Source organism: Lactuca sativa, chromosome 1 (assembly GCF_002870075.4).
Source record: "Lactuca sativa cultivar Salinas chromosome 1, Lsat_Salinas_v11, whole genome shotgun sequence".
NCBI lineage: Eukaryota > Viridiplantae > Streptophyta > Magnoliopsida > Asterales > Asteraceae > Lactuca > Lactuca sativa.
The window spans coordinates 157,696,372-157,705,089 of NC_056623.2; the positions used below are offsets into that span (position 1 = coordinate 157,696,372).

The 8,718-nt window shown below is 39.3% G+C and overlaps 1 pseudogene; it reads right to left on the reverse strand.

The window, feature by feature from the left end:
- The window catches only part of LOC111879341 (succinate--CoA ligase [ADP-forming] subunit alpha, mitochondrial-like), a 31,038-nt pseudogene extending 22,521 nt beyond the window's left edge, over positions 1-8,517 (reverse strand).
- Positions 8,518-8,718: the final 201 nt, after the last annotated feature.

Below are 8,718 nucleotides of genomic sequence, written 5' to 3' on the forward strand. Positions count from 1 at the left end.
CTAGTGCTTTTGTTTGTTTAGAACATCAAAAGGCCATAAAAACCATAAGTTTCTAGGAGTTTACGGCCAAGGAACTCCCTTGGGCCGTAAACCCCTTTTTGTGGGACAAAAATCATTCCAAGCTACCCTTAAGCCTTTAGACAATTTACCTTGCACCTTTGGGACTAGAATGGAGAGTAGAACACATAGAAATCACTCCTTGAAAGGAGTTTATGGCCAAGGAACATGACTTGGGCCGTAAACTCCAAGTGAAGGCACCAAAGTGTGCTTCTTGTCCCCATTAGCCTTAGATAAATTCATGGATGCCATTCTTGATGTTTAAGTGCCTCAAATCAATTAAATTCCTAGAGTTTACGGCCGTAAACTCTAAGGTGAAGGACCTTAGGCCGTAAACTCCCTTATGGAGTGTTCTAGAGCCTTAAAACTACTTCATGCATTATTCCAATAAAGATAGGAGTGTTCTAGATGCAAGATAACACCACAAAACACCCAAAAACACCATTTGAGGAGTTCACGGGCATAAACCTATGAGTTTACGGCCGTAAACTCCAAAGTGTGGGGTTTGTTGGATGGTGAACTCCTATACAAGGCTATTTGATGTTTCAAACCCTTTTGCCTTGTCCCGTAGCAACTTAGATGCAACCATTTGGACCATAAACACTCATAAAAGTGTTTAAATGTTTCCTATGTGTATTAACTTGTTTACTAAGTTATTATTTGTCTAATTAGTTATATATATGCTTATTATATGATAACTAGGCTCGTGCGTGTAAACCAGTCTCCGTTTGTCACCTAGCACGGTAGCCGACATTGCAATTCAAACGACTCACCACAAGTGAGTTCATACCCCTTGAATCAACCTTTGAAATGATTTTAAGTGTTTTAAATACTTTATGGGGGGGGGGGGAATACAAGTGAAATACTTATATTTATTGCTTCAATCACATGTGATTGCATTTAATCACATGTGATTAATAACTAGGAAAACAACGATTTTCACCACTGTTCAAACTGCTTTTCAAACTGCTTTACTATTGAAATGTTTTACAAATTGTTTTACTATCCAGACTTACTTATAGACTGTGATTGAAACAAATGCTTCTTATACTTAAACTGCTTAATTACATTTATGCTTCAAAATGTTTTATGAAAACTTATTTATGCTTTATATATCCAATTGCATGCCCATATATGTATAGGTATATAAATAATGTTCAAAAGGCTTAGGAATGCCATCCGCCCTATTTCCTTTTCCTCGATTTGGATGTGGTCTGGTGGGATTTCGGGTGACCCTCCGAAGGTCATTTCCATATTACTTATATATCATATATACATGTATAGACATAAAAGTACTTCCATAGTCATACTCATCAGTACATCATTAGCTGGTTACCATCGGGGTAACGCAGAAAGAATACATATACAGATATACTAGAAACAATACATATACAGATATACTAGAAACAATTCATATACAGATATACTAGAAACAATACATATACAGATATACTAGAAACACATATACAGATATACTAGAAACAATACATATACAGATATACTAGAAACAACACATATACAGATATACTAGAAACAATACATATACAAATATACGAGAAACAATACATATACAGATATACGAGAAACAATACATATACATGAATACTGAACAATTGTGATCCACTGTATCGGGCATGCCTTAAATGTCATGGCCCGAGTTGTAGCCAGAATTCTCTTGGAGGGAGAGCGTGAGTTTGCATATAGATCTATACTGGATTGACTATCCTACACCTTGCTGCTAGCTACAGCCGGACCTACAGGTCTACGGGTGCCAAACGTCATTTCTTATTATGACCGTTCATTATGTCGTTGATTATCAGCCGATAGCATGGTGCAATTAATCACAATAAACCTTAATATAAATCCGGTTTAAGGTAGTAATAATTAGTACAGCAGTAGTCTTAATATACAAAGCTACAGTACTACAATGATTTACCCATTACATAGTTTAGTGATAACATCACTGAAGCATTAATGTACAAACTATATTTTTGACAAATGATAGTTATATTTGGGTAATCACACACTTTCACAACAGAAAAGTTTACAAAACAGCCTAGCCTTGGTAGGAGGTTACTTTTATGGAAAATATAGGATTTTCTGAGTGATTCAAACTTTTACAAACACTTTCAAACATTTACTTACATTTTTACAACTTATACATTGAGACAGGTTCAAACGTTTTTACAAGAAACATTGACACTAAAATACTTATGAACTCACCAGCTTTATGCTGATAAACTCTTTCAAAATAACTTGTATTCTCAGGTCATCAGTAGACAGGTACCGAGGCCAGCTTTTGAGAAGATGGAGTGCATTCAAGACTCGTCTCATATTATTTTGTGTTTCATTATTTTTGGTGTCTATAACTGTACAAAACACAACTGTATTAAAATTATTTATTTAATGCAATGGATGATGTTGTTTGCTTATTTACATTTACCGTGTTGTGATACTATACATGACGTCCTCCGCCCCAGAACGTTTCCGCCGTTCTTGGTTTTGGGGTGCGACATACGAGAAACAAACATACAAAACAGTTGTGCCTTGGTAGAAGGCTACTTTAAGTAGAAAATATAGGATTTTCTAGGAGTTACAAACTTTTACAAACACTTACAAACATTCACATACTTTTACTAGAAACATTTACAAGTTCGTACATCAAACACCGTTTCAAACATTTTGATACAAACACAGACACTAAGTACTTATGAACTCACCAGCTTTAATGTTGATAAACTCCTTTAAAAGTAACTTGTATTCTCAGGTCATCAATAGACATGTATCGATGCCAGCTTTTGAGAAGATGGAGCGCTTTCAAGACTCATCTTATATTTTGATTTATGTTTTGGTGTCTTATATACTACATAACACACTTGTATTAAAATTATATATTTAATGCAATGGATAATGTTGTTTACTTACTTACTATTATACTATGTTGTGATACTGTACATGACGTCCTCCGCCCCAGAACGTTTCCGCTGTTCTCGGTTTTGGGGTGTGACAGTTATAAAGTATCGGTAGGCTTATTGTTCTAAACGTTTTCTCTAATTTGGCATACTACCTGTCAGTTAAATATTCTTATTAAATTGTGTCCAGACTAAAGAATGTCATTTTCGTAATTAACAGTACAAAATCAAACAATCATTTTACAGATTACCATTATACGAACCTGGATGTCACTGGTCGTACCTTCCACTGTAAACCTTCTATGATCTGAAGCTCCGTAAGATGTCTTTGAAATGATATATATATATATATATATATATATATAAAGAGAGAGAGATTGAGACAGAGAGATGTATATAGAACCCTAAATCACCTCCTGGATGTCATGCAGTATGTATATGTATATATAGGAGACGGAGAGAGTGAGAGAGAGAGAGAGAGAGAAATGGAGAGAGAAAGAAAGGGGAACCGGAAGTAGATCGATGGAGTTGGGTACACTGGAGGTGGAGCGGGACTGGGAACACTGAATCGTAGGCGTGATCCAGAATAAGATGAAAAAGCATGTGTATACCTTCTCAGTACTGTCCATGGCGATTGGTCACTTTGTCGGTGTAAGGTCGTGTAGAATAAGAGGAGAGATGTATGCGAGAATTGAATTTTTTTATGAACGATTGAGTTATGGAGAGTGAAGCCGAGTCGATCTTCGAAGAGCGGCGGGGCCCGGAGAAAGAAGGCGGAGTTGCAGTGGTCGATTTAGGGTTGAAGAGTTGGGATGTTTGGTGTAAGAGAAATTGAAATTTTCGCCAAAGTAAACCCTAATTCAGAGCTTGAAGGCGACAAAATGGAGAAAGGGATAAAGATTGGCAGCCACACTATTAGGGTTTCTTGGGTACAACATACAAAGGAGTAGATAGAGAAGGAGTAGATGCATTAGGCGGGTTTATATTTTTTAGGGATTTCATTTCCCTTTAAAACACGGCTTTCACTAAAATTATAAAACCACATACTTAGGCGACGAACTTTTTACGTCCGGTGCCCTCCGTGTTTTTTTTGTGTTGACATTAATTTCAGGGCACGCATAAATGCGTGTCCTCTATCCTTCAAATTTTAGAAGATATGACATTATTTTTAGAGCGCACACTTTTGCGTATCGTAAATCACTGCGTGTCATTGTTTGCACGTCATTAAAGGGTTGTTTTCTTGTAGTGGGAGACTCACTAAGCTTCGTGCTTATGGTTTTCAGTTTTTGTTTCAGGTACCCAGTTTCCAAAAGAGGAGCTTGGGAGGATTACAATGCACACACCATGATAAGTTAGCCTGGGATGTTTACTCTGACAATTGAACAAGTGTTCTGGAAATGAAACTCTGATTTGTACTAATGACTAACGTTTTGGATGGATGAATTATAATTAAGACTTGATTAATGATAAAAAAAATGAAATTTGGACCTGATTTTTGGGATGTTACAAGTTGGTATCAGAGCCGTGGTATGAGGGATTCGGGCACACTTTCGGGTGTGCCTAAAATCAAACTAAGGAATTGGTATAGAAAATTTTCCAAAGGAAAATCAATATTTGTAAAAAGCAATTTTCAGAAAAGAAAAGAGTTTTAGAATAAGCGAAAAGAAATTTTAATAAGGAAAAGAAATTTTAATAAGGAAAAGAATTTTTAGAAAAGAAAGGGTTTGGTGCATGCAATCAGCCGACCTCAAGTAAGTACTCCCAAATTACCCATACAAGTTTATATTATGTTATGTTATGAATATGAGAACGGCATGCTAGAGCGGAGCGAAGGATCTAGGAAGAGATGCCTTATATATCTATTGTATGTGCTTGTAGACTTGCATGCTAGTACTGATCAGTTAGTTGTAGGATAACCTGTTTAGGTTATGTCGGACTGTATGAGCCTTTGAATTGCATGTACTGATTCCTGAGTATGGGATAGTACAATATGATTGGATTATGTGGTTAGAGATTCGCTTTTTCTGAATGCTACTTGCTTTATGCTTTCTGGGACTCTAAGTGATAGGAGTTAGCCATTAGGTGAATACGTCACGTCTCATGTGATTAGGGTTGAATAATCTGAGGGTGCTAGATTTGGCGATATTGTGCAACTCTCGTATGAGTCTAACCGTTATAGGGATGAGTCCTTTACTCGAATGATTATCTGAGCCTCATCACATGTGATGGTATTCAGGTAGTGGCTAATTGGCATTATAAAGATACCTTCAGTAGCTGAGGATTGGGTGCGGGTTGGAGGTTACTCTTAGGCAAGCCTAGGATGAGAGTAGCATAGAGCAGTAGCAGTAGAAGGGACTTGGCGGAGTCAAGGCAGTTCTTGAGGAACGTACGGATAGATGTAGAGGGTAATATAGGCTTGCACTACTGAGAGCAGAGGATCTGTACTCGAATCAAGGAAGGCTGAGATGAACCCAGGGAACTTTTAGTGTGTGAGATCCCTCGATTTATGATGATTGCTATGAATATTGTATTGGTATGTTTTCGGGTATAGTGACGTTACATGGTAGACCAGAGAGTAATTCGGGTGTCGACGAGGGATCAGGCTCGAACTCTGTAGTCGGGCAGCTTGATGATCAGATGAGGGAGTTCATTCCATCTGATATTATGCACGGTATCATTGACCAGACTCTTGTGATCCTCAGTATGATCAAGGAGCGCATTATAGAGATTTGTGATGAGAGGCCGAGTGCAACCAACACTGAGATAACATTCATGATAGGGACCCGTACGTTGACGTTTTGGGAATTCAGAGTTTGTGAGGCTTCAGATTGTCATGGGGGTTAGGGACCGCATTGTTAGCAGCAGATGGTTGGCAGATGTCACCAACACTTTTCGTACAAGACGTTGTCTCTAAAGGAGACAAGATCTGACTTACTTCCTATATCCTGAGGGACGGAGCACGAGATTGATAGGAAGAGGTTGGTAGAAGGTTGAGTGATGATGCGATTGATGTTATGTCATGGGATGACTTTTAGACCAGATTCTGAGCAGAGTGTGCCCAGGCGATTGAGGCGCAACAGTTGGCGCAAGAGTTGTTAGATCTCCACCAGACGACTAAGACAGTTGTAGAGATCACTGTCAAGTCTCGGGAAAGAGCTTATATGGTACCACAATATGCAGCAATTGAGGAAATGAAGAAGATAAGTTATCAGAACATATTGTAGAATGATAGTAGGGAGATCGTGAGTATCTAGGGCTGCAAGACCCTGAATGATATGACTTCTAGAGCTTAACATCGGGATATGGACTTGGAGCACATTGGCAAGAGGGAACCAGATCAGTTGATTACATTTAAGGGTCTCGGGAGGAGACCCTAGATTTAGGATTAGCCTTCAAGAGACCAGCATGACCAGGTTCAGTGTAGCACTTGCGGAAACTACACAATAGAGCCTTTCGTTTCAAGGGTTTGAGTAAGTGTGACTCCGGGTTATCCTCTATTTGTGTTTGAATTATACTTCCAAGAAATGTCATATGCCAACTGCATACCGAGAATTATTAGTGGATAGCGAAAGATCATTTCCCAAATTGCAGGATTAGGAGAGTACAACGTCATCTTGGTTTATTCCGAGACTGAGTAACAGCACGAGAAGCACCTGAGGGTGGTGCTAGAGACTTTGAGGAGGGAGAGACTTTTTGGCAAGGTCCTCCAAATATGAGTTCTGGTTGCGCGAGGTGCAATTTCTTGGGCACCTTGTCAATCAAAAGGGTATTCTGGTCGATCCGACCAAGATAGAGTCTGTGATGCAGTAGGAGATTCCGAGGTCTCCAATTGAGATTCAGAGCTTCCTGGGTCTAGCGGGTTATTACCGGAGATTTATTCGGGTTCTTGGAGGTGGTATGATCTTTTACACTGGCTAATATTGAAGCACTAGCAATAGTAAGTATTGGTTGTCAGCAAATCTACATTAGATGGAGAAAAGGATTGATAATCTTTTTCAAGCTGTAGGGTGTAAGGAGCTAGTGGAATCAAACGGGGGAGAACCACTCGAGTGTTCATAAGGAGAAGTAAGTGCAAGAATGGATTGGGTTCACATCATTGTTGAGGAGGAAAGCAGTCCAAGTGGCTATTTGGATGGAGGAGGACGTGAGCGGGTGGTTGGGGAAAGCTTCCCGAAGTTGAGTTCGTGTATGCACGATTAACTGATGTCTGGTTGGGAAACTAGGCTAGAGATTTTCTATCCAAACGGGGTAAAGTCGAGTGCTCGTCTTGATTGAGGATTGGATGAGCTAGGAGTTCAGAAAATGTTCCAACAATTGGTTTACGTTTTCATTGGCTTTGGGAAGCAGGTTTTAGGAACCATATTATAGCCCCTGATGAGTTCAAAACTCTTAGATCGATTAGATCTTTCACAAGTACGATAAAAGAAATCAAACAGTTTAAGAACAATATGGGAATAAACACAGAACAAAATCAAATATATGCTTCTGATTCAAAACTGAGTCACACCTTAGCAGAGCTCGATGAAGAACTTCTGTTGTAGAGGCGAGCTAGGGTTTACAAAAACTATGAAGCAAATAAACAATTAAAGCGCTAACTTCTATGTCTGCATGCATGCAGCTTATATACTAAAACCTAGTACAAAATTATGCACGGCTGGACATGCCGAATACCATGATTCAAACTGGGCTAAGGACCGAGCCCATGACGCAATCTAATAGACTCTATAATTTCCCCCTTTGCATCAAATGAGGTGAGAGATTATTTAGTCCGAGTAGGCTTCACCGTCTTTATAACTTTAAACAAACGAGGAATTATGGCGAGAAGAGTCTGTCTAAACTGTATGTACCACCTCAGCATGTCAGTGAACAATTTCTTGTCAGCAGCACTGTTCTGATCGCACCTCTGAATGATCTCCAAGATATGCTCAAGGCAAGATGTTGAGAAGGGGTGTTTGCCTACAAGAGCGAACAAACATTTTTAACCTTCGCCCTTGAGGAACATAACTGTGTGATACTTTGAATCGATTTTCCCCTTGATCATGGTATTGACATCGCCAGCCCTGCCCATAGTCTTGATCGTTGTTCGCTTGTGTATGGCAGAGGAATTCTCCTGGTCCATCTTCGCTACCTCATGTATGTAGCAAGCAAGCATATGCTTGACATGATCGATTATTGGCTGATACTCTAGAGGATTCGACAAAAGAATATTAATGAGGAGTATCCAGACATGAAGATTAAGGTTTGGTAGATCAGCGAGGGTAAAATGGTAGACTGAGCCTTCGGTTCCTCGAGTCACCCTAAATTTGACATTAATAAATTTCCCTGCTGAATAGGGCTTCGTCACCTTGACTGTGGTTATTTTCTTTAAGCTCCAAGTAAGGTATTGGGGTTGAGTAAACTCCAAGTAAAATTCTAGAAGATCCATATCTACCTTCGGGTCCGGGGATGGAATGGCAGCAGTTGAGTTGAAGTAGTGGAAGATAAATGCCTTTCGAGTGATTGGCATGTCGAATTGTGCATCCTTGGAATTATGAAGACCAAAGGACATAATAGGCTCAATCTAGAGAATGCTTGGCTCATCAATTGCAGATCTTTGAAGCGAGTCTTTTGTCCACACAGGAAACATGGACTTTTTCTTCTCAAGTATCTCAGCCTCCTTTCGCTTCAGCTCTAGCTCAGCTTGCTGTTTCTTGGTGTTTTCTTCCGTTTCTTTTTCAGAAGTGTTAACCTTCTGGACGGGTTTCTTGGG